The sequence below is a fragment of the Streptopelia decaocto genome, assembly GCF_964273445.1.
Source record: "Streptopelia decaocto genome assembly, chromosome: 24".
NCBI lineage: Eukaryota > Metazoa > Chordata > Aves > Columbiformes > Columbidae > Streptopelia > Streptopelia decaocto.
Window position 1 is genome coordinate 2,979,408 of NC_138679.1, and position 20,812 is coordinate 3,000,219.

The following is a 20,812-nucleotide window of genomic DNA, read 5'->3' on the forward strand; positions in this document are numbered from 1 at the left end:
GCTCCTGCCTGTAGGTGCAGACGGCGTCCACCCGCGTGTTGTCCCCTTGCCTGTCTGGCCTGGAAAACAGAGCGCCGTGCCTGAGCACCCCTCCTCTGCGGCCTCTGGCTGCAAGGCCAGGCCTTGGGGCTTCCGCAGCCGTCCCTGCACGGGAACGCAGGCTCTGCCTCCCCAGCCCTTGGGTGGGTGCGTGGTGACCGGTCACTGCTGTCCTGCCTGCACTAATCCCTAAGCTGGTCAGCATGGTTGGGGCCGGGCAAGATTGTGAGTGGTCTTGGGGCTACACTGTGACGGCCTTTAGAGCAAGGCTTAAGGAAGGAGGGGATCAGAGAGAAGGTCTTAAGGCATTAGGTCATCTGGAGAAGTTCCTGTGGCAGGAGGGGATCAAAGAGCAAGTCCTACCCGCTTAGTCTAGGAAGCAAAAGAGCAGGAGCATGAAGGACCCCTGAGCCAATAATGGGACCTGCAATAGGACACGTAGGTGCAGCCCATACCTGAAAGCTGTTGGTTCACATCCAAGGAAAGCAGAGCCAATGCTGCTTTCCTTCAGAAGGCGGTTGAGCTGCCAAGGAGAGAGGTTTCACAGTTAAGCCCTGCCACTCTCCCTGAAATTCCCTCATCCTATGGGAGAAATGAGGGGAAAGGCATGGCCCTCTGACAGATCACATACCAGGGTGGCCATGACTCTTCTCGTACTGTTGTACTTGGCAGAGCCAGGAGTGGCCAGGTCGGAATTGTAGGGGAGATTGGTGGTGGTGAAGTTGATGGTGAAACGGTTGAGGGATGCAGTTGTTGGTGGTGGTGGTGCATGGCTGGGAGCTGCAAGAAGAAGAAATGGAGAGTGACAAGGTGCAAGAGGCAGGGTTTCAAGGCTCTGGATGCACAAATGTAAAGGTCTCCCGCTTGCCCCAGGAATAACAAGACCGGGCCACCAGCCACCTTTTCCAGCAGAACACCCAAATACAGAACTTGTTGCCTGCTAAGCCCAGCCTGCTCCCCCAAGGTACTCACTGGGCTCGACCGGCTGCTCGTTGTAACCTGGGAAAAACAGAGAGAGAGGGTCAAGGGCTGGGGACAGGACAGGGCTGGGTAAGGCTGCCATGGGACAGCAGAGGTGTCAGCGAGAGGAGCATCGGTCACCGTTGACGTAGAGGCTGTCCTTGTCCAGGCTGTAGGGGCCCAGCTGCTTGATGCCTCTGGTCTTGTTGCTGACTTCATGGTAGAGTCCCACCCTGTCGAAGGCGGGGGCGGAGGGCTCCTGCCTGTAGGTGCAGACGGCGTCCACCCGCGTGTTGTCCCCTTGCCTGTCTGGCCTGGAAAACAGAGCGCCGTGCATGAGCACCCCTCCTCTGCGGCCTCTGGCTGCAAGGCCAGGCATTGGGGCTTCCGTAGCCATCCCCGTGTGGGACCGCAGGCTCTGCCTTCCCAGCCCTTGGGTGGGTACGTGGTAGTTGGTCACTGCTGTCCAGTAATGGGACCTGCAAAGGGACACGTAGGTGCAGCCCATACCTGAAAGCTGTTGGTTCACATCCAATGAAAACAGGGCCAATGCTGCTTTCCTTCAGAAGGCGGTTGAGCTGCCAAGGAGAGAGGTTTCAGAGTTAAGCCCTGCCACTCTCCCTGAAATTCCCTCATCCTATGAGAGAAATCAGGGGAAAGGCATGGCCCTCTGACAGATCACATACCAGGGTGGCCATGACTCTTCTCGTACTGTTGTACTTGGCAGAGCCAGGTGTGGCCAGGTCGGAATTGTAGGGGAGATTGGTGGTGGTGAAGTTGATGGTGAAACGGTTGAGGGCTGCAGTTGTTGTTGGTGGTGCATGGCTGGGAGCTGAAAGAAGAAGAAATGGAGAGTGACAAGGTGCAAGAGGCAGAGTGTCAAGCTTCTGGGTGGTTAAACACCGCCGTCTTCTGCTTGTCCCAGTGTTCATGGTCCTTGGCCCCCAGGTGCCTCTCCCATGAGAAGACCCCCATGGTGTACGCTCTGCTCTCTAATCCCAGCCCGCTCCCACAAAGTACTCACTGGGCTCGACTGGCTGCTCGTTGTAACCTGGGGAAAATCAGAGAGAGAGTGTCAAGGGCTGGGAAGAGGACAGGGCTGGGGAAGGCTGCCATGGGACAGCAGAGGTGTCAGCGAGAGGAGCATCGGTCACCGTTGACGTAGAGGCTGTCCTTGTCCAGGCTGTAGGGGCCCAGCTGCTTGATGCCTCTGGTCTTGTTGCTGACTTCATGGTAGAGTCCCACCCTGTCGAAGGCGGGGGCGGAGGGCTCCTGCCTGTAGGTGCAGACGGCGTCCACCCGCGTGTTGTCCCCTTGCCTGTCTGGCCTGGAAAACAGAGCGCCGTGCCTGAGCACCCCTCCTCTGCGGCCTCTGGCTGCAAGGCCAGGCCTTGGGGCTTCCGCAGCCGTCCCTGCACGGGAACGCAGGCTCTGCCTTCCCAGCCCTTGGGTGGGAACGTGGTGTTTAGTTACTGCTGTCCAACAATGGGACCAGCAAAGGGACACGTAGGTGCAGCCCATACCTGAAAGCTGTTGGTTCACATCCAAGGAAGGCAGAGCCAATGCTGCTTTCCTTCAGAAGGCGGTTGAGCTGCCAATGAGAGAGGTTTCACAGTTAAGCCCTGCCACTCTCCCTGCAATTCCCTCATCCTATGGGAGAAATGAGGGGAAAGGCATGGCCCTCTGACAGATCACATACCAGGGTGGCCATGACTCTTCTCGTACTGTTGTACTTGGCAGAGCCAGGAGTGGCCAGGTCGGAGTTGTAGGGGAGATTGGTGGTGGTGAAGTTGATGGTGAAACGGTTGAGGGCTGCAGTTGTTGGTGGTGGTGCATGGCTGGGAGCTGCAAGAAGAGGAAATGGAGAGTGACAAGGTGCAAGAGGCAGAGTGTCAAGCTTCTGGGTGGTTAAACACAGAAGTCTCCTGCTTGTCCCAGTGTTCGTGATCCTTGGCCCCCAGGTGCCTCTCCCATGAGAAGACCCCCATGGTGTATGCCCTGCTCTCTAATCCCAGCCCGCTCCCACAAGGTACTCACTGGGCTCGACTGGCTGCTCGTTGTAACCTGGGGAAAAACAGAGAGAGAATGTCAAGTGCTGGGGACAGGACAGGGCTGGGGAAGGCTGCCATAGGACAGCAGGGGTGGCAGCGAGAGGAGCATCTGTCACCGTTGACGTAGAGGCTGTCCTTGTCCAGGCTGTAGGGGCCCAGCTGCATGATGCCTCTGGTCTTGTTGCTGACTTCACGGTAGAGTCCCACCCTGTCCAAGGCGGGGGCGGAGGGCTCCTGCCTGTAGGTGCAGACGGCGTCCACCCGCGTGTTGTCCCCTTGCCTGTCTGGCCTGGAAAACAGAGCGCCGTGCCTGAGCACCCCTCCTCTGCGGCCTCTGGCTGCAAGGCCAGGCCTTGGGGCTTCCGCAGCCGTCCCTGCACGGGAACGCAGGCTCTGCCTTCCCAGCCCTTGGGTGGGTGCGTGGTGGCCGGTCACTGCTGTCCTGCCTGCACTAATCCCTGGGCTGGTCAGCATGGTTTGGGCCAGGCAAGATTGTGAGTGGTCTTGGGGCTACACTGTGATGGACTTTAGTGCAAGGCTTAAGGAAGGAGGGGATCAGAGAGAAGGTCTTAAGGCATGAGGTCTTCAGGGAGAAGTTCCTGAGACAGGAGGGGATCAAAGAGCAAGTCCTACCCTCTTAGTCTAGGTAGCAAAAGAGCAGGAGCATGATGGACCCCTTGCCAATAATGGGACCGGCAATGGGACTCGTAGGTGCAGCCCATACCTGAAGGCTCTTGGTTCACATCCAAGGAAAGCAGAGCCAATGCTGCTTTCCTTCAGAAGGCGGTTGAGCTGCCAAGGAGAGAGGTTTCACAGTTAAGCCCTGCCACTCTCCCTGAAATTCCCTCATCCTATGGGAGAAATGAGGGGAAAGGCATGGCCCTCTGACAGATCACATACCAGGGTGGCCATGACTCTTCTCGTACTGTTGTACTTGGCAGAGCCAGGAGTGGCCAGGTCGGAGTTGTAGGGGAGATTGGTGGTGGTGAAGTTGATGGTGAAACGGTTGAGGGCTGCAGTTGTTGTTGGTGGTGCATGGCTGGGAGCTGCAAGAAGAAGAAATGGAGAGTGACAAGGTGCAAGAGGCAGGGTTTCAAGGCTCTGGATGCACAAATGTAAAGGTCTTCCGCTTGCCCCAGGAATAACAAGCCCTGGCCACCAGCCACCTTTTCCAGCAGAACACCCAAATACAGAACTTGTTGCCTGCTAAGCGCAGCCTGCTCCCCCAAGGTACTCACTGGGCTTGACCGGCTGCTCGTTGTAACCTGGGGAAAAACAGAGAGAGAGGGTCAAGGGCTGGGGACAGGACAGGGCTGGGTAAGGCTGCCATGGGACAGCAGAGGTGGCAGCGAGAGGAGCATCGGTCACCGTTGACGTAGAGGCTGTCCTTGTCCAGGCTGTAGGGGCCCAGCTGCATGATGCCTCTGGTCTTGTTCCTGACTTCATGGTACAGTCCCACCCTGTCGAAGGCGGGGGCGGAGGGCTCCTGCCTGTAGGTGCAGACGGCGTCCACCCGCGTGTTGTCCCCTTGCCTGTCTGGCCTGGAAAACAGAGCGCCGTGCCTGAGCACCCCTCCTCTGTGGCCTCTGGCTGCAAGGCCAGGCCTTGGGGCTTCCGCAGCCATCCCCGTGTGGGACCGCAGGCTCTGCCTTCCCAGCCCTTGGGTGGGTACGTGGAAGCTGGTCACTGCTGTCCAGTAATGGGACCTGCAAAGGGACACGTAGGTGCAGCCCATACCTGAAAGCTGTTGGTTCACATCCAATGAAAACAGGGCCAATGCTGCTTTCCTTCAGAAGGCGGTTGAGCTGCCAAGGAGAGAGGTTTCAGAGTTAAGCCCTGCCACTCTCCCTGAAATTCCCTCATCCTATGAGAGAAATCAGGGGAAAGGCATGGCCCTCTGACAGATCACATACCAGGGTGGCCATGACTCTTCTCGTACTGTTGTACTTGGCAGAGCCAGGAGTGGCCAGGTCGGAATTGTAGGGGAGATTGGTGGTGGTGAAGTTGATGGTGAAACGGTTGAGGGCTGCAGTTGTTGTTGGTGGTGCATGGCTGGGAGCTGCAAGAAGAAGAAATGGAGAGTGACAAGGTGCAAGAGGCAGAGTGTCAAGCTTCTGGGTGGTTAAACACCGCGGTCTTCTGCTTGTCCCAGTGTTCGTGATCCTTGGCCCCCAGATGCCTCTCCCATGAGAAGAGCCCCATGGTGTATGCTCTGCTCTCTAATCCCAGCCCGCTCCCACAAGGTACTCACTGGGCTCGACTGGCTGCTCGTTGTAACCTGGAGAAAAACAGAGAGAGAGTGTCAAGGGATGGGAAGAGGACAGGGCTGGGGAAGGCTGCCATGGGACAGCAGAGGTGGCAGCGAGAGGAGCATCGGTCACCGTTGACGTAGAGGCTGTCCTTGTCCAGGCTGTAGGGGCCCAGCTGCGTGATGCCTCTGGTCTTGTTGCTGACTTCATGGTAGAGTCCCACCCTGTCGAAGGCGGGGGCGGAGGGCTCCTGCCTGTAGGTGCAGACGGTGTCCACCCGCGTGTTGTCCCCTTGCCTGTCTGGCCTGGAAAACAGAGCGCCGTGCCTGAGCACCCCTCCTCTGTGGCCTCTGGCTGCAAGGCCAGGCCTTGGGGCTTCCGCAGCCGTCCCTGCACGGGAACGCAGGCTCTGCCTTCCCAGCCCTTGGGTGGGTGCGTGGTGGCCGGTCACTGCTGTCCTGCCTGCACTAATCCCTGGGCTGGTCAGCATGGTTTGGGCCAGGCAAGATTGTGAGTGGTCTTGGGGCTACACTGTGATGGACTTTAGTGCAAGGCTTAAGGAAGGAGGGGATCAGAGAGAAGGTCTTAAGGCATGAGGTCATCAGGGAGAAGTTCCTGAGGCAGGAGGGGATCAAAGAGCAAGTCCTACCCTCTTAGTCTAGGTAGCAAAAGAGCAGGAGCATGATGGACCCCTTGCCAATAATGGGACCGGCAATGGGACACGTAGGTGCAGCCCATACCTGAAGGCTCTTGGTTCACATCCAAGGAAAGCAGAGCCAATGCTGCTTTCCTTCAGAAGGCGGTTGAGCTGCCAAGGAGAGAGGTTTCACAGTTAAGCCCTGCCACTCTCCCTGAAATTCCCTCATCCTATGGGAGAAATCAGGGGAAAGGCATGGCCCTCTGACAGATCACATACCAGGGTGGCCATGACTCTTCTCGTACTGTTGTACTTGGCAGAGCCAGGAGTGGCCAGGTCGGAATTGTAGGGGAGATTGGTGGTGGTGAAGTTGATGGTGAAATGGTTGAGGGCTGCAGTTGTTGGTGGTGGTGCGTGGCTGGGAGCTGCAAGAAGAAGAAATGGAGAGTGACAAGGTGCAAGAGGCAGGGTTTCAAGGCTCTGGATGCATAAATGTAAAGGTCTCCCGCTTGCCCCAGGAATAACAAGCCCTGGCCACCAGCCACCTTTTCCAGCAGAACACCCAAATACAGAACTTGTTGCCTGCTAAGCCCAGCCTGCTCCCCCAAGGTACTCACTGGGCTCGACCGGCTGCTCGTTGTAACCTGGGGAAAAACAGAGAGAGAAGGTCAAGGTCTGGGGACAGGACAGGGCTGGGGAAGGCTGCCATGGGACAGCAGAGGTGGCAGCGAGAGGAGCATCGGTCACCGTTGACGTAGAGGCTGTCCTTGTCCAGGCTGTAGGGGCCCAGCTGCGTGATGCCTCTGGTCTTGTTGCTGACTTCATGGTAGAGTCCCACCCTGTCGAAGGCGGGGGCGGAGGGCTCCTGCCTGTAGGTGCAGACGGCGTCCACCCGCGTGTTGTCCCCTTGCCTGTCTGGCCTGGAAAACAGAGCGCCGTGCCTGAGCACCCCTCCTCTGTGGCCTCTGGCTGCAAGGCCAGGCCTTGGGGCTTCCGCAGCCGTCCCTGCACGGGAACGCAGGCTCTGCCTTCCCAGCCCTTGCTTGGGTGCGTGGTGGCCGGTCACTGCTGTCCTGCCTCCACTAATCCCCAGGGCTGCTCAGAAACGTTGGTGCCAGGCTGGACTATAGAGTGGTCTTGGGGCTACACTGTCGCTGCCTTGAGCTGGGAGGGCAAGTGGTGAGGAGAGGCCCTAAGGCAAAAGGGCATCATTTAAGAGGTCCCGTGCAAGAGAGTGTCAAGGTCAAAATCCTAAATCCGGGAGGGCATATGAGAGACATTTTCCTGTGGCAGGAGAGTATCAAGAAGGTCCTAAAGAAAGGCGGGCATCAGGAGAAGGTCCTATGTTCTCATTCTGGATATCAACAGAGCAAGAGTGTAATGGCTTTCCAATCTTATCATGGGACCTGCAAAGGAACCTTAGGTGCAGCCCATACCTGAAGGCTGTTGGTTCACATCCAATGAAAACAGGGCCAATGCTGCTTTCCTTCAGAAGGCGGTTGAGCTGCCGAGGAGAGAGGTTTCACAGTTAAGCCCTGCCACTCTCCCTGAAATTCCCTCATCCTATGGGAGAAATGAGGGGAAAGGCATGGCCCTCTGACAGATCACATACCAGGGTGGCCATGACTCTTCTCGTACTGTTGTACTTGGCAGAGCCAGGAGTGGCCAGGTCGGAGTTGTAGGGGAGATTGGTGGTGGTGAAGTTGATGGTGAAACGGTTGAGGGCTGCAGTTGTTGTTGGTGGTGCATGGCTGGGAGCTGCAAGAAGAAGAAATGGAGAGTGACAAGGTGCAAGAGGCAGGGTTTCAAGGCTCTGGATGCACAAATGTAAAGGTCTCCCGCTTGCCCCAGGAATAACAAGACCGGGCCACCAGCCACCTTTTCCAGCAGAACACCCAAATAAAGAACGTGTTGCCTTCTAATCCCAGCCCGCTCCCACAAGGTACTCACTGGGCTCGACTGGCTGCTCGTTGTAACCTGGGGAAAAACAGAGAGAGAGTGTCAAGGGCTGGGGACAGGACAGGGCTGGGGAAGGCTGCCATGGGACAGCAGAGATGGCAGCGAGAGGAGCATCGGTCACCGTTGACGTAGAGGCTGTCCTTGTCCAGGCTGTAGGGGCCCAGCTGCATGATGCCTCTGGTCTTGTTGCTGACTTCACGGTAGAGTCCCACCCTGTCCAAGGCGGGGGCAGAGGGCTCCTGCCTGTAGGTGCAGACGGCGTCCACCCGCGTGTTGTCCCCTTGCCTGTCTGGCCTGGAAAACAGAGCGCCGTGCCTGAGCACCCCTCCTCTGTGGCTTCTGGCTGCAAGGCCAGGCCTTGGGGCTTCTGCAGCCGTCCCTGCACGGGAACGCAGGCTCTGCCTTCCCAGCCCTTGGGTGGGTGCGTGGTGGCCGGTCACTGCTGTCCTGCCTGCACTAATCCCTGGGCTGGTCAGCATGGTTGGGGTCAGGCAAGATTGTGAGTGGTCTTGGGGCTACACTGTGACGGCCTTTAGGGCAAGGCTTAAGGAAGGAGGGGATCAGAGAGAAGGTCCTAAGGCATGAGGTCATCAGGGAGAAGTTCCTGAGGCAGGAGGGGATCAAAGAGCAAGTCCTACCCTCTTAGTTAAGGAAGCAAAAGAGCAGGAGGATGATGGACCCCTGAGCCAATAATGGGACCTGCAAAGGGACACGTAGGTGCAGCCCATACCTGAAGGCTGTTGGTTCACATCCAAGGAAAGCAGAGCCAATGCTGCTTTCCTTCAGAAGGCGGTTGAGCTGCCAAGGAGAGAGGTTTCACAGTTAAGCCCTGCCACTCTCCCTGAAATTCCCTCATCCTATGGGAGAAATGAGGGGAAAGGCATGGCCCTCTGGCAGATCACATACCAGGGTGGCCATGACTCTTCTCGTACTGTTGTACTTGGCAGAGCCAGGAGTGGCCAGGTCGGAGTTGTAGGGGAGATTGGTGGTGGTGAAGTTGATGGTGAAACGGTTGAGGGATGCAGTTGTTGTTGGTGGTGCATGGCTGGGAGCTGCAAGAAGAAGAAATGGAGAGTGACAAGGTGCAAGAGGCAGAGTGTCAAGCTACTGGGTGGTTAAACACCGATGTCTCCTGCTTGTCCCAGTGTTTGTGATCCTTGGCCCCCAGGTGCCTCTCCCATGAGAAGAGCCCCATGGTGTATGCTCTGCTCTCTAATCCAGCCCGCTCCCACAAGGTACTCACTGGGCTCGACTGGCTGCTCGTTGTAACCTGGGGAAAAACAGAGAGAGAGTGTCAAGGGCTGGGGACAGGACAGGGCTGGGGAAGGCTGCCATGGGACAGCAGAGGTGGCAGCGAGAGGAGCATCGGTCACCGTTGACGTAGAGGCTGTCCTTGTCCAGGCTGTAGGGGCCCAGCTGCTTGATGCCTCTGGTCTTGTTGCTGACTTCATGGTAGAGTCCCACCCTGTCGAAGGCGGGGGCGGAGGGCTCCTGCCTGTAGGTGCAGACGGCGTCCACCCGCGTGTTGTCCCCTTGCCTGTCTGGCCTGGAAAACAGAGCGCCGTGCTTGATCACTCCTCCTCTGTGGCCTCTGGCTGCAAGGCCAGGCCTTGGGGCTTCCGCAGCCGTCCCTGCACGGGAACGCAGGCTCTGCCTTCCCAGCCCTTGGGTGGGTGCGTGGTGGCCGGTCCCTGCTGTCCTGCCTGCACTAATCCCTTGGCTGGTCAGAAACCTTGGTGTCAGGCTGGACTATAGAGTGGTCTTGGGGCTACACTGTTGCTGCCTTGAGCTGGGAGGGCAAGTGGTGAGGAGAGGCCCTAAGGCAAAAGGGCATCATTTAAGAGGTCCCGCGCAAGACAGTGTAAAGGTCAAAATCCTAAATCCGGGAGGGCATATGAGAGACATTTTCCTGTGGCAGGAGAGTATCAAGAGGGTCCTAAAGAAAGGCGGGCATCAGGAGAAGGTCCTATGTTCTCAGTCTGGATATCAACAGAGCAAGAGTGTAATGGCTTTCCTACTCTTATCATGGGACCTGCAAAGGAACCTTAGGTGCAGCCCATACCTGAAGGCTGTTGGTTCACATCCAATGAAGACAGGGCCAATACTGCTTTCCTTCAGAAGGCGGTTGAGCTGCCAAGGAGAGAGGTTTCACAGTTAAGCCCTGCCACTCTCCCTGAAATTCCCTCATCCTATGGGAGAAATGAGGGGAAAGGCATGGCCCTCTGACAGATCACATACCAGGGTGGCCATGACTCTTCTCGTACTGTTGTACTTGGCAGAGCCAGGAGTGGCCAGGTCGGAGTTGTAGGGGAGATTGGTGGTGGTGAAGTTGATGGTGAAACGGTTGAGGGCTGCAGTTGTTGTTGGTGGTGCATGGCTGGGAGCTGCAAGAAGAAGAAATGGAGAGTGACAAGGTGCAAGAGGCAGAGTGTCATGCTTCTGGGTGGTTAAACACCGATGTCTCCTGCTTGTCCCAATGTTCATGGTCCTTGGCCCCCAGGTGCCTCTCCCATGAGAAGACCCCCATGGTGTATGCTCTGCTCTCTAATCCCAGCCCGCTCCCACAAGGTACTCACTGGGCTCGACTGGCTGCTCGTTGTAACCTGGGGAAAAACAGAGAGAGAGTGTCAAGGGCTGGGAAGAGGACAGGGCTGGGGAAGGCTGCCATGGGACAGCAGAGGTGGCAGCGAGAGGAGCATCGGTCACCGTTGACGTAGAGGCTGTCCTTGTCCAGGCTGTAGGGGCCCAGCTGCATGATGCCTCTGGTCTTGTTGCTGACTTCATGGTACAGTCCCACCCTGTCGAAGGCGGGGGCGGAGGGCTCCTGCCTGTAGGTGCAGACGGCGTCCACCCGCGTGTTGTCCCCTTGCCTGTTTGGCCTGGAAAACAGAGCGCCGTGCCTGAGCACCCCTCCTCTGCGGCCTCTGGTTGCAAGGCCAGGCCTTGGGGCTTCCGCAGCCGTCCCTGCACGGGAACGCAGGCTCTGCCTTCCCAGCCCTTGGGTGGGTGCGTGGTGGCCGGTCACTGCTGTCCTGCCTGCACTAATCTCTGGGGTGGTGAGGAAAGATGAGGCCAGACAAGATTTTAGAGTTTTCTTTAGGCTATATTGTCCGCCCCTTGAGGCGAGAGGGCAGGCAGCGAGGAGAGGCCGTAATGCAGGAGATATGGTAGTCAAGGTCCTAACTGGATGATGATTTCAGGGAGAAGGTCCTCAACACAGGAGGGCATCAGGTAGAATGTTATCAGGCCAGAAAGACAGTAAGGAGAAGGATGTAAAAGCAGGTGGGCATGAGGTGACAACAGAGCAGGAGTAGAGATGGGACCGCTGACGTGACTCTGGGACATGCCAAGTGCTACGTGGCTGCAACCCATACCTGAAGCCTGTTGGTTCACATCGTAGGAAAGCCGGGCCAATGCTGCTTTGCTTCAAAAGGCGGTCAAGCTGCCAAGGAGAGACGTTTCACCATTAATCCCAGACTATGTCCCGCTCCTTAATTTAGTTTAATAGTTGCACTGGGGGCATGGCCCTCTGAGAGATCACATACCAGGGTGGCCATGACTCTTCTCGTACTGTTGTACTTTGCAGAGCCAGGAGTGGCCAGGTCGGAGTTGTAGGGGAGGTTGGTGGTGGTGAAGTTGATGGTGAAACGTTCGAGGGCTGCAGCTGTGGTTGTTGGATGGCTGGGGGCTGCAAGTAGCAGAAATGGGGAGTTACAAGCTGCAAGAGGCAGAGTGTGAAGGGTCTGTGTGGAGAAATGCAGAGGTCTCCTACCAGGAATCCCTCTCTTTGGTCCTGTTTTCACTGCGTTAAATGTTCTTTGCACTACCAATTCTCAACCATGAATTTTTGGTTGTTCCTTTTGCACTTAAAATATAGCAATTGTTTTTAGGATAGTTATATTTTCAGCAGTGAGGTAAAATATTTCGTATTTATTTAGAGGAAAAAATATGTTTCCTGATGCTGATATATCATTGGTTCTACTGCAATTACATAATAAAGAAAATGGGAAAGACTTGAACAAAGACCATCATATTAGTCTTCCATATATTTAAAATAAGAGATGTAATTCTGTGCAAAATATTCAAGAAGTGCACTTAGCTAGAAAAGAGAGAGGCAACAATAAATTTGTGAGCTAATTTTCAACAATAATCAAAGGGTACAATAAAACTTTTAAGTGAAATGTACTTATTGTGTAATGATGTACTTGGTTTTAAAAAATTTGAGATATTAACTACGAGTGCTGTTTCAGAATAAAATGAAAAAGTAATATCAGAAACACAAATGTGTGCTGTATCTGGAGCTATGGTGGTAAAAAGAGCAGTTGTGGAGGTTCCAAATGCACTAGAAATACCTGCAGTTGTTCCTGTAGCAGCTGGGCTGGAGGTTTCTGCTGTGGTGGAGACAAGTGTGGAGGTTGATTCAGCAGGAGACATTTCTTGTGGAGTGGAAGAACGTGAAGCTGTAGTCTCAGGAGACGATGTGGACTGGACAGATGTGGTGGAGGTTTCTGCTGTGGTGGATGTGGTCATGGTGGTGTCCTGAAGGGTTGAGCTTCCTTCAGTGGTAGCAGTGGAGGTTGTCTCCCGAGTTGAGGAGGATGCAGCTGTGCTGAGAGTTGGGGAAGTGCTCCGAGTGGCAATAATTGACGTGGTCGTAGGAGATGGGCTTGTCCCAGGAGAAGACGAGGTTGTTTGTGGAAGAAGCATTGTGGTCAATGCAGTTGTCTCTGTATGAGTGGTGGCGAGAGGAGTAGATGGGGATGTTCCAGGTGGGCTCAAAGTGACTGCACTTGTTCCTGTAGTAGCTGGATGGGAGGTTTCTGCTGTGGATAAGACACGTGTGGAGGTTGTGTCAGCAGGAGATGGTTGTTCTGGAGTGGAAGAGGGTGAAACTGTAGTCTCGGGAGACGACGTGGACTGGACAGCAGTGGTGGAGGTTTCTGCTGTGGTGGATGTGGTCACGGTGGTGTCCTGAAGGGCTGAGGTGCCTTCAGTGGTACTGGTGGAGGTTGTCTCCAGAGTAGAGGTGGATGCAGTTGTGGTGAGAGTTGGGGAAGTGCTCACAGTAGGAATAGTTGATGTGGAGGTAGGGGTTACGCTTGTACCAGGAGAAGAAGAAGATGTATTTGACAAGAGGGCTATAGGTGATGCAGTTGTCTCTGTTCGCGTGGTGGTTACAGATGGAGTAGTGGATGTTCTGGGTGGGCTGGAAGTGACTAGAGTTGTTCCCGTAGTAGCTGGGCTGGAGGTTTCTGCTGTGGAGGAGACACGGGTGGAGGTTGTGTCAGCAGGAGATGGTTGTTGTTGAGTGGAAGAATGTGAAGCTGTAGTCTCAGGAGACGATGTGGACTGGACAGCGGTGGTGGAGGTTTCTGCTGTGGTGGAGGTCACCATGGTGGTGTCCTGAAGGGTTGAGGTGCCTCCAGTGGTAGCATTTGAGGTTGTCTCCAGAGTAGAGGTGGATGAAGTCATGGTGAGAGTTGGGGACGTGCTCCAAGTAGGAATAGTTGATGTGGTCGTAGGAGATGGGCTTGTCCGAGGAGAAGATGAGGTTGTTTGTGGAGGAAGAAGCATGGTGGTCGATGCAGTTGTTTCTGTATGTGTGGTGGTGAGAGGACTAGATGCGGATGTTCCAGGTGGGCTGGAAGTGACTGCAGTTCTTCTTGTAGTAGCTGGGCTGGAGGTTTCTGCTGTGGTGGAGACAAGTGTGGAGGTTGTGTCAGCAGGAGACATTTGTTGTGGAGTGGAAGAGGGTGTAGCTGTAGTCTCAGGAGACAACGTGGACTGGACTGCTGAGGTGGAGGTTTCTGCGGTGATGGAGGTTTCTGCTGTGGTGGGGACAAGTGTGGAGGTTGTGTCACCAGGAGACAATTGCTGTGGAGTGGAATAGGGTGAGGATGTAGTCTCAGGAGACGATGTGGACTGGACAGATGTGGTGGCGGTTTCTCCTGTGGTAGAGATTTCTGCTGTGGTGGATGTAGTCACGGTGGTGTCCTGAAGGGTTGACCTTCCTTCATTGGTAGCAGTGGAGGTTGTCTCCAGAGTAGAGGTGGATGCAGCTGTGCTGAGAGTTGGGGAAGTGTTCCGTGTAGGAATGGTTGGTGTTGTTGTAGGAGATGGGCTTGTCCCAGGAGAAGACGAGGTTGTTTGTGGAAGAAGTGTGCTGCTCGATGCAGTTGTCTCCTGCGATATGGTGGTTAGAGGAGTAGATGGGGATGTTCCAGGTGGGCTGGAAGTGACTGCAGTTGTTCCTGTAGTATCTGGGCTAGAGGTTTCTGCTGTGGTGGACACAAGTGTGGAGGTTGATTCAGCAGGAGACGTTTGTTGTGGAGTGGAAGAGGGTGAGGATGTAGTATCAGGAGACGACGTGGACTGGACTGCTGTGGTGGAGGTTTCTGCTGTGGTGGATGTGGCCACTGTGGTGTCCTGAAGGGTTGAGGTGACTCCAGTGGTAGCCGCGGAGGTTGTCTCCAGAGTAGAGGTGGATGAAGTCGTGGTGAGAGTTGGGGACGTGCTCCAAGTAGGAATAATTGACGTGGTCGTAAGCAATGGGCTTGTCCCAGGAGAAGACAAGGTTGTTTGTGGAAAAAGCGTGGTGCTCGATGCAGTTGTCTCCTGGGATGTGGTGGTTACAGGAGTAGATGGGGATGTTCCAGGTGGGCTGGAAGTGACTGCAGTTGTTCCTGTAGTAGCTGGGCTGGAGGTTTCTGCTGTGGTGGACACAAGTGTGGAGGTTGATTCAGCAGGAGACGTTTGTTGTGGAGTGGAAGAGGGTGAGGATGTAGTTTCAGGAGACGACGTGGGCTGGACTGCTGTGGTGGAGGTTTCTGCTGTGGTGGATGTGGTCATGGTGGTGTCCTGAAGGGTTGAGGTGCCTTCAGTGGTAGCAGTGGAGGTTGTCTCCAGAGTAGAGGTGGATGCAGCTGTGCTGAGAGTTGGGGAAGTGCTCCGCGTAGGAATAGTTGTTGTGGTTGTAGGAGATGGGCTTGTGCCAGGAGAAGATGAGGTTGTTTGTGGAGGAAGTGTGGTGCTCGATGCAGTTGTCTGCTGGGATGTGGTGGTTACAGGAGTAGATGGGGATGTTCCAGGTGGGCTGGAAGTGACTGCAGTTGTTCCTGTAGTAGCTGGGCTGGAGGTTTCTGCTGTGGTGGACACAAGTGTGGAGGTTGATTCAGCAGGAGACGTTTGTTGTGGAGTGGAAGAGGGTGAGGATGTAGTCTCAGGAGACGACGTGGGCTGGACTGCTGTGGTGGAGGTTTCTGCTGTGGTGGATGTGGTCACGGTGGTGTCCTGAAGGGTTGAGGTGCCTTCAGTGGTAGCAGTGGAGGTTGTCTCCAGAGTAGAGGTGGATGCAGCTGTGCTGAGAGTTGGGGAAGTGCTCCGCGTAGGAATAGTTGTTGTGGTTGTAGGAGATGGGCTTGTGCCAGGAGAAGATGAGGTTGTTTGTGGAGGAAGTGTGGTGCTCGATGCAGTTGTCTCCTGGGATGTGGTGGTTACAGGAGTAGATGGGGATGTTCCAGGTGGGCTGGAAGTGACTGCAGTTGTTCCTGTAGTAGCTGGGCTGGAGGTTTCTGCTGTGGTGGACACAAGTGTGGAGGTTGATTCAGCAGGAGACGTTTGTTGTGGAGTGGAAGAGGGTGAGGATGTAGTCTCAGGAGACGACGTGGGCTGGACTGCTGTGGTGGAGGTTTCTGCTGTGGTGGATGTGGTCACGGTGGTGTCCTGAAGGGTTGAGGTGCCTTCAGTGGTAGCAGTGGAGGTTGTCTCCAGAGTAGAGGTGGATGCAGCTGTGCTGAGAGTTGGGGAAGTGCTCCGCGTAGGAATAGTTGTTGTGGTTGTAGGAGATGGGCTTGTGCCAGGAGAAGATGAGGTTGTTTGTGGAGGAAGTGTGGTGCTCGATGCAGTTGTCTCCTGGGATGTGGTGGTTACAGGAGTAGATGGGGATGTTCCAGGTGGGCTGGAAGTGACTGCAGTTGTTCCTGTAGTAGCTGGGCTGGAGGTTTCTGCTGTGGTGGACACAAGTGTGGAGGTTGATTCAGCAGGAGACGTTTGTTGTGGAGTGGAAGAGGGTGAGGATGTAGTCTCAGGAGACGACGTGGGCTGGACTGCTGTGGTGGAGGTTTCTGCTGTGGTGGATGTGGTCACGGTGGTGTCCTGAAGGGTTGAGGTGCCTTCAGTGGTAGCAGTGGAGGTTGTCTCCAGAGTAGAGGTGGATGCAGCTGTGCTGAGAGTTGGGGAAGTGCTCCGCGTAGGAATAGTTGTTGTGGTTGTAGGAGATGGGCTTGTGCCAGGAGAAGATGAGGTTGTTTGTGGAGGAAGTGTGGTGCTCGATGCAGTTGTCTCCTGGGATGTGGTGGTTACAGGAGTAGATGGGGATGTTCCAGGTGGGCTGGAAGTGACTGCAGTTGTTCCTGTAGTAGCTGGGCTGGAGGTTTCTGCTGTGGTGGACACAAGTGTGGAGGTTGATTCAGCAGGAGACGTTTGTTGTGGAGTGGAAGAGGGTGAGGATGTAGTCTCAGGAGACGACGTGGGCTGGACTGCTGTGGTGGAGGTTTCTGCTGTGGTGGATGTGGTCACGGTGGTGTCCTGAAGGGTTGAGGTGCCTTCAGTGGTAGCAGTGGAGGTTGTCTCCAGAGTAGAGGTGGATGCAGCTGTGCTGAGAGTTGGGGAAGTGCTCCGCGTAGGAATAGTTGTTGTGGTTGTAGGGGATGGGCTTGTGCCAGGAGAAGATGAGGTTGTTTGTGGAGGAAGTGTGGTGCTCGATGCAGTTGTCTCCTGGGATGTGGTGGTTACAGGAGTAGATGGGGATGTTCCAGGTGGGCTGGAAGTGACTGCAGTTGTTCCTGTAGTAGCTGGGCTGGAGGTTTCTGCTGTGGTGGACACAAGTGTGGAGGTTGATTCAGCAGGAGACGTTTGTTGTGGAGTGGAAGAGGGTGAGGATGTAGTCTCAGGAGACGACGTGGGCTGGACTGCTGTGGTGGAGGTTTCTGCTGTGGTGGATGTGGTCACGGTGGTGTCCTGAAGGGTTGAGGTGCCTTCAGTGGTAGCAGTGGAGGTTGTCTCCAGAGTAGAGGTGGATGCAGCTGTGCTGAGAGTTGGGGAAGTGCTCCGCGTAGGAATAGTTGTTGTGGTTGTAGGAGATGGGCTTGTGCCAGGAGAAGATGAGGTTGTTTGTGGAGGAAGTGTGGTGCTCGATGCAGTTGTCTCCTGGGATGTGGTGGTTACAGGAGTAGATGGGGATGTTCCAGGTGGGCTGGAAGTGACTGCAGTTGTTCCTGTAGTAGCTGGGCTGGAGGTTTCTGCTGTGGTGGACACAAGTGTGGAGGTTGATTCAGCAGGAGACGTTTGTTGTGGAGTGGAAGAGGGTGAGGATGTAGTCTCAGGAGACGACGTGGGCTGGACTGCTGTGGTGGAGGTTTCTGCTGTGGTGGATGTGGTCACGGTGGTGTCCTGAAGGGTTGAGGTGCCTTCAGTGGTAGCAGTGGAGGTTGTCTCCAGAGCAGAGGTGGATGCAGCTGTGCTGAGAGTTGGGGAAGTGCTCCGCGTAGGAATAGTTGTTGTGGTTGTAGGAGATGGGCTTGTGCCAGGAGAAGATGAGGTTGTTTGTGGAGGAAGTGTGGTGCTCGATGCAGTTGTCTCCTGGGATGTGGTGGTTACAGGAGTAGATGGGGATGTTCCAGGTGGGCTGGAAGTGACTGCAGTTGTTCCTGTAGTAGCTGGGCTGGAGGTTTCTGCTGTGGTGGACACAAGTGTGGAGGTTGATTCAGCAGGAGACGTTTGTTGTGGAGTGGAAGAGGGTGAGGATGTAGTCTCAGGAGACGACGTGGGCTGGACTGCTGTGGTGGAGGTTTCTGCTGTGGTGGATGTGGTCACGGTGGTGTCCTGAAGGGTTGAGGTGCCTTCAGTGGTAGCAGTGGAGGTTGTCTCCAGAGTAGAGGTGGATGCAGCTGTGCTGAGAGTTGGGGAAGTGCTCTGCGTAGGAATAGTTGTTGTGGTTGTAGGAGATGGGCTTGTGCCAGGAGAAGATGAGGTTGTTTGTGGAGGAAGTGTGGTGCTCGATGCAGTTGTCTCCTGGGATGTGGTGGTTACAGGAGTAGATGGGGATGTTCCAGGTGGGCTGGAAGTGACTGCAGTTGTTCCTGTAGTAGCTGGGCTGGAGGTTTCTGCTGTGGTGGACACAAGTGTGGAGGTTGATTCAGCAGGAGACGTTTGTTGTGGAGTGGAAGAGGGTGAGGATGTAGTCTCAGGAGACGACGTGGGCTGGACTGCTGTGGTGGAGGTTTCTGCTGTGGTGGATGTGGTCACGGTGGTGTCCTGAAGGGTTGAGGTGCCTTCAGTGGTAGCAGTGGAGGTTGTCTCCAGAGTAGAGGTGGATGCAGCTGTGCTGATAGTTGGGGAAGTGCTCCGCGTAGGAATAGTTGTTGTGGTTGTAGGAGATGGGCTTGTGCCAGGAGAAGATGAGGTTGTTTGTGGAGGAAGTGTGGTGCTCGATGCAGTTGTCTCCTGGGATGTGGTGGTTACAGGAGTAGATGGGGATGTTCCAGGTGGGCTGGAAGTGACTGCAGTTGTTCCTGTAGTAGCTGGGCTGGAGGTTTCTGCTGTGGTGGACACAAGTGTGGAGGTTGATTCAGCAGGAGACGTTTGTTGTGGAGTGGAAGAGGGTGAGGATGTAGTCTCAGGAGACGACGTGGGCTGGACTGCTGTGGTGGAGGTTTCTGCTGTGGTGGATGTGGTCACGGTGGTGTCCTGAAGGGTTGAGGTGCCTTCAGTGGTAGCAGTGGAGGTTGTCTCCAGAGTAGAGGTGGATGCAGCTGTGCTGAGAGTTGGGGAAGTGCTCCGCGTAGGAATAGTTGTTGTGGTTGTAGGGGATGGGCTTGTGCCAGGAGAAGATGAGGTTGTTTGTGGAGGAAGTGTGGTGCTCGATGCAGTTGTCTGCTGGGATGTGGTGGTTACAGGAGTAGATGGGGATGTTCCAGGTGGGCTGGAAGTGACTGCAGTTGTTCCTGTAGTAGCTGGGCTGGAGGTTTCTGCTGTGGTGGACACAAGTGTGGAGGTTGATTCAGCAGGAGACGTTTGTTGTGGAGTGGAAGAGGGTGAGGATGTAGTCTCAGGAGACGACGTGGGCTGGACTGCTGTGGTGGAGGTTTCTGCTGTGGTGGATGTGGTCACGGTGGTGTCCTGAAGGGTTGAGGTGCCTTCAGTGGTAGCAGTGGAGGTTGTCTCCAGAGTAGAGGTGGATGCAGCTGTGCTGAGAGTTGGGGAAGTGCTCCGCGTAGGAATAGTTGTTGTGGTTGTAGGGGATGGGCTTGTGCCAGGAGAAGATGAGGTTGTTTGTGGAGGAAGTGTGGTGCTCGATGCAGTTGTCTCCTGGGATGTGGTGGTTACAGGAGTAGATGGGGATGTTCCAGGTGGGCTGGAAGTGACTGCAGTTGTTCCTGTAGTAGCTGGGCTGGAGGTTTCTGCTGTGGTGGACACAAGTGTGGAGGTTGATTCAGCAGGAGACGTTTGTTGTGGAGTGGAAGAGGGTGAGGATGTAGTCTCAGGAGACGACGTGGGCTGGACTGCTGTGGTGGAGGTTTCTGCTGTGGTGGATGTGGTCACGGTGGTGTCCTGAAGGGTTGAGGTGCCTTCAGTGGTAGCAGTGGAGGTTGTCTCCAGAGTAGAGGTGGATGCAGCTGTGCTGAGAGTTGGGGAAGTGCTCTGCGTAGGAATAGTTGTTGTGGTTGTAGGAGATGGGCTTGTGCCAGGAGAAGATGAGGTTGTTTGTGGAGGAAGTGTGGTGCTCGATGCAGTTGTCTCCTGGGATGTGGTGGTTACAGGAGTAGATGGGGATGTTCCAGGTGGGCTGGAAGTGACTGCAGTTGTTCCTGTAGTAGCTGGGCTGGAGGTTTCTGCTGTGGTGGACACAAGTGTGGAGGTTGATTCAGCAGGAGACGTTTGTTGTGGAGTGGAAGAGGGTGAGGATGTAGTCTCAGGAGACGACGTGGGCTGGAGTGCTGTGGTGGAGGTTTCTGCTGTGGTGGATGTGGTCACGGTGGTGTCCTGAAGGGTTGAGGTGCCTTCAGTGGTAGCAGTGGAGGTTGTCTCCAGAGTAGAGGTGGATGCAGCTGTGCTGAGAGTTGGGGAAGTGCTCCGCGTAGGAATAGTTGTTGTGGTTGTAGGAGATGGGCTTGTGCCAGGAGAAGATGAGGTTGTTTGTGGAGGAAGTGTGGTGCTCGATGCAGTTGTCTCCTGGGATGTGGTGGTTACAGGAGTAGATGGGGATGTTCCAGGTGGGCTGGAAGTGACTGCAGTTGTTCCTGTAGTAGCTGGGCTGGAGGTTTCTGCTGTGGTGGACACAAGTGTGGAGGTTGATTCAGCAGGAGACGTTTGTTGTGGAGTGGAAGAGGGTGAGGATGTAGTCTCAGGAGACGACGTGGGCTGGACTGCTGTGGTGGAGGTTTCTGCTGTGGTGGATGTGGTCACGGTGGTGTCCTGAAGGGTTGAGGTGCCTTCAGTGGTAGCAGTGGAGGTTGTCTCCAGAGTAGAGGTGGATGCAGCTGTGCTGAGAGTTGGGGAAGTGCTCCGCGTAGGAATAGTTGTTGTGGTTGTAGGGGATGGGCTTGTGCCAGGAGAAGATGAGGTTGTTTGTGGAGGAAGTGTGGTGCTCGATGCAGTTGTCTGCTGGGATGTGGTGGTTACAGGAGTAGATGGGGATGTTCCAGGTGGGCTGGAAGTGACTGCAGTTGTTCCTGTAGTAGCTGGGCTGGAGGTTTCTGCTGTGGTGGACACAAGTGTGGAGGTTGATTCAGCAGGAGACGTTTGTTGTGGAGTGGAAGAGGGTGAGGATGTAGTCTCAGGAGACGACGTGGGCTGGACTGCTGTGGTGGAGGTTTCTGCTGTGGTGGATGTGGTCACGGTGGTGACCTGAAGGGTTG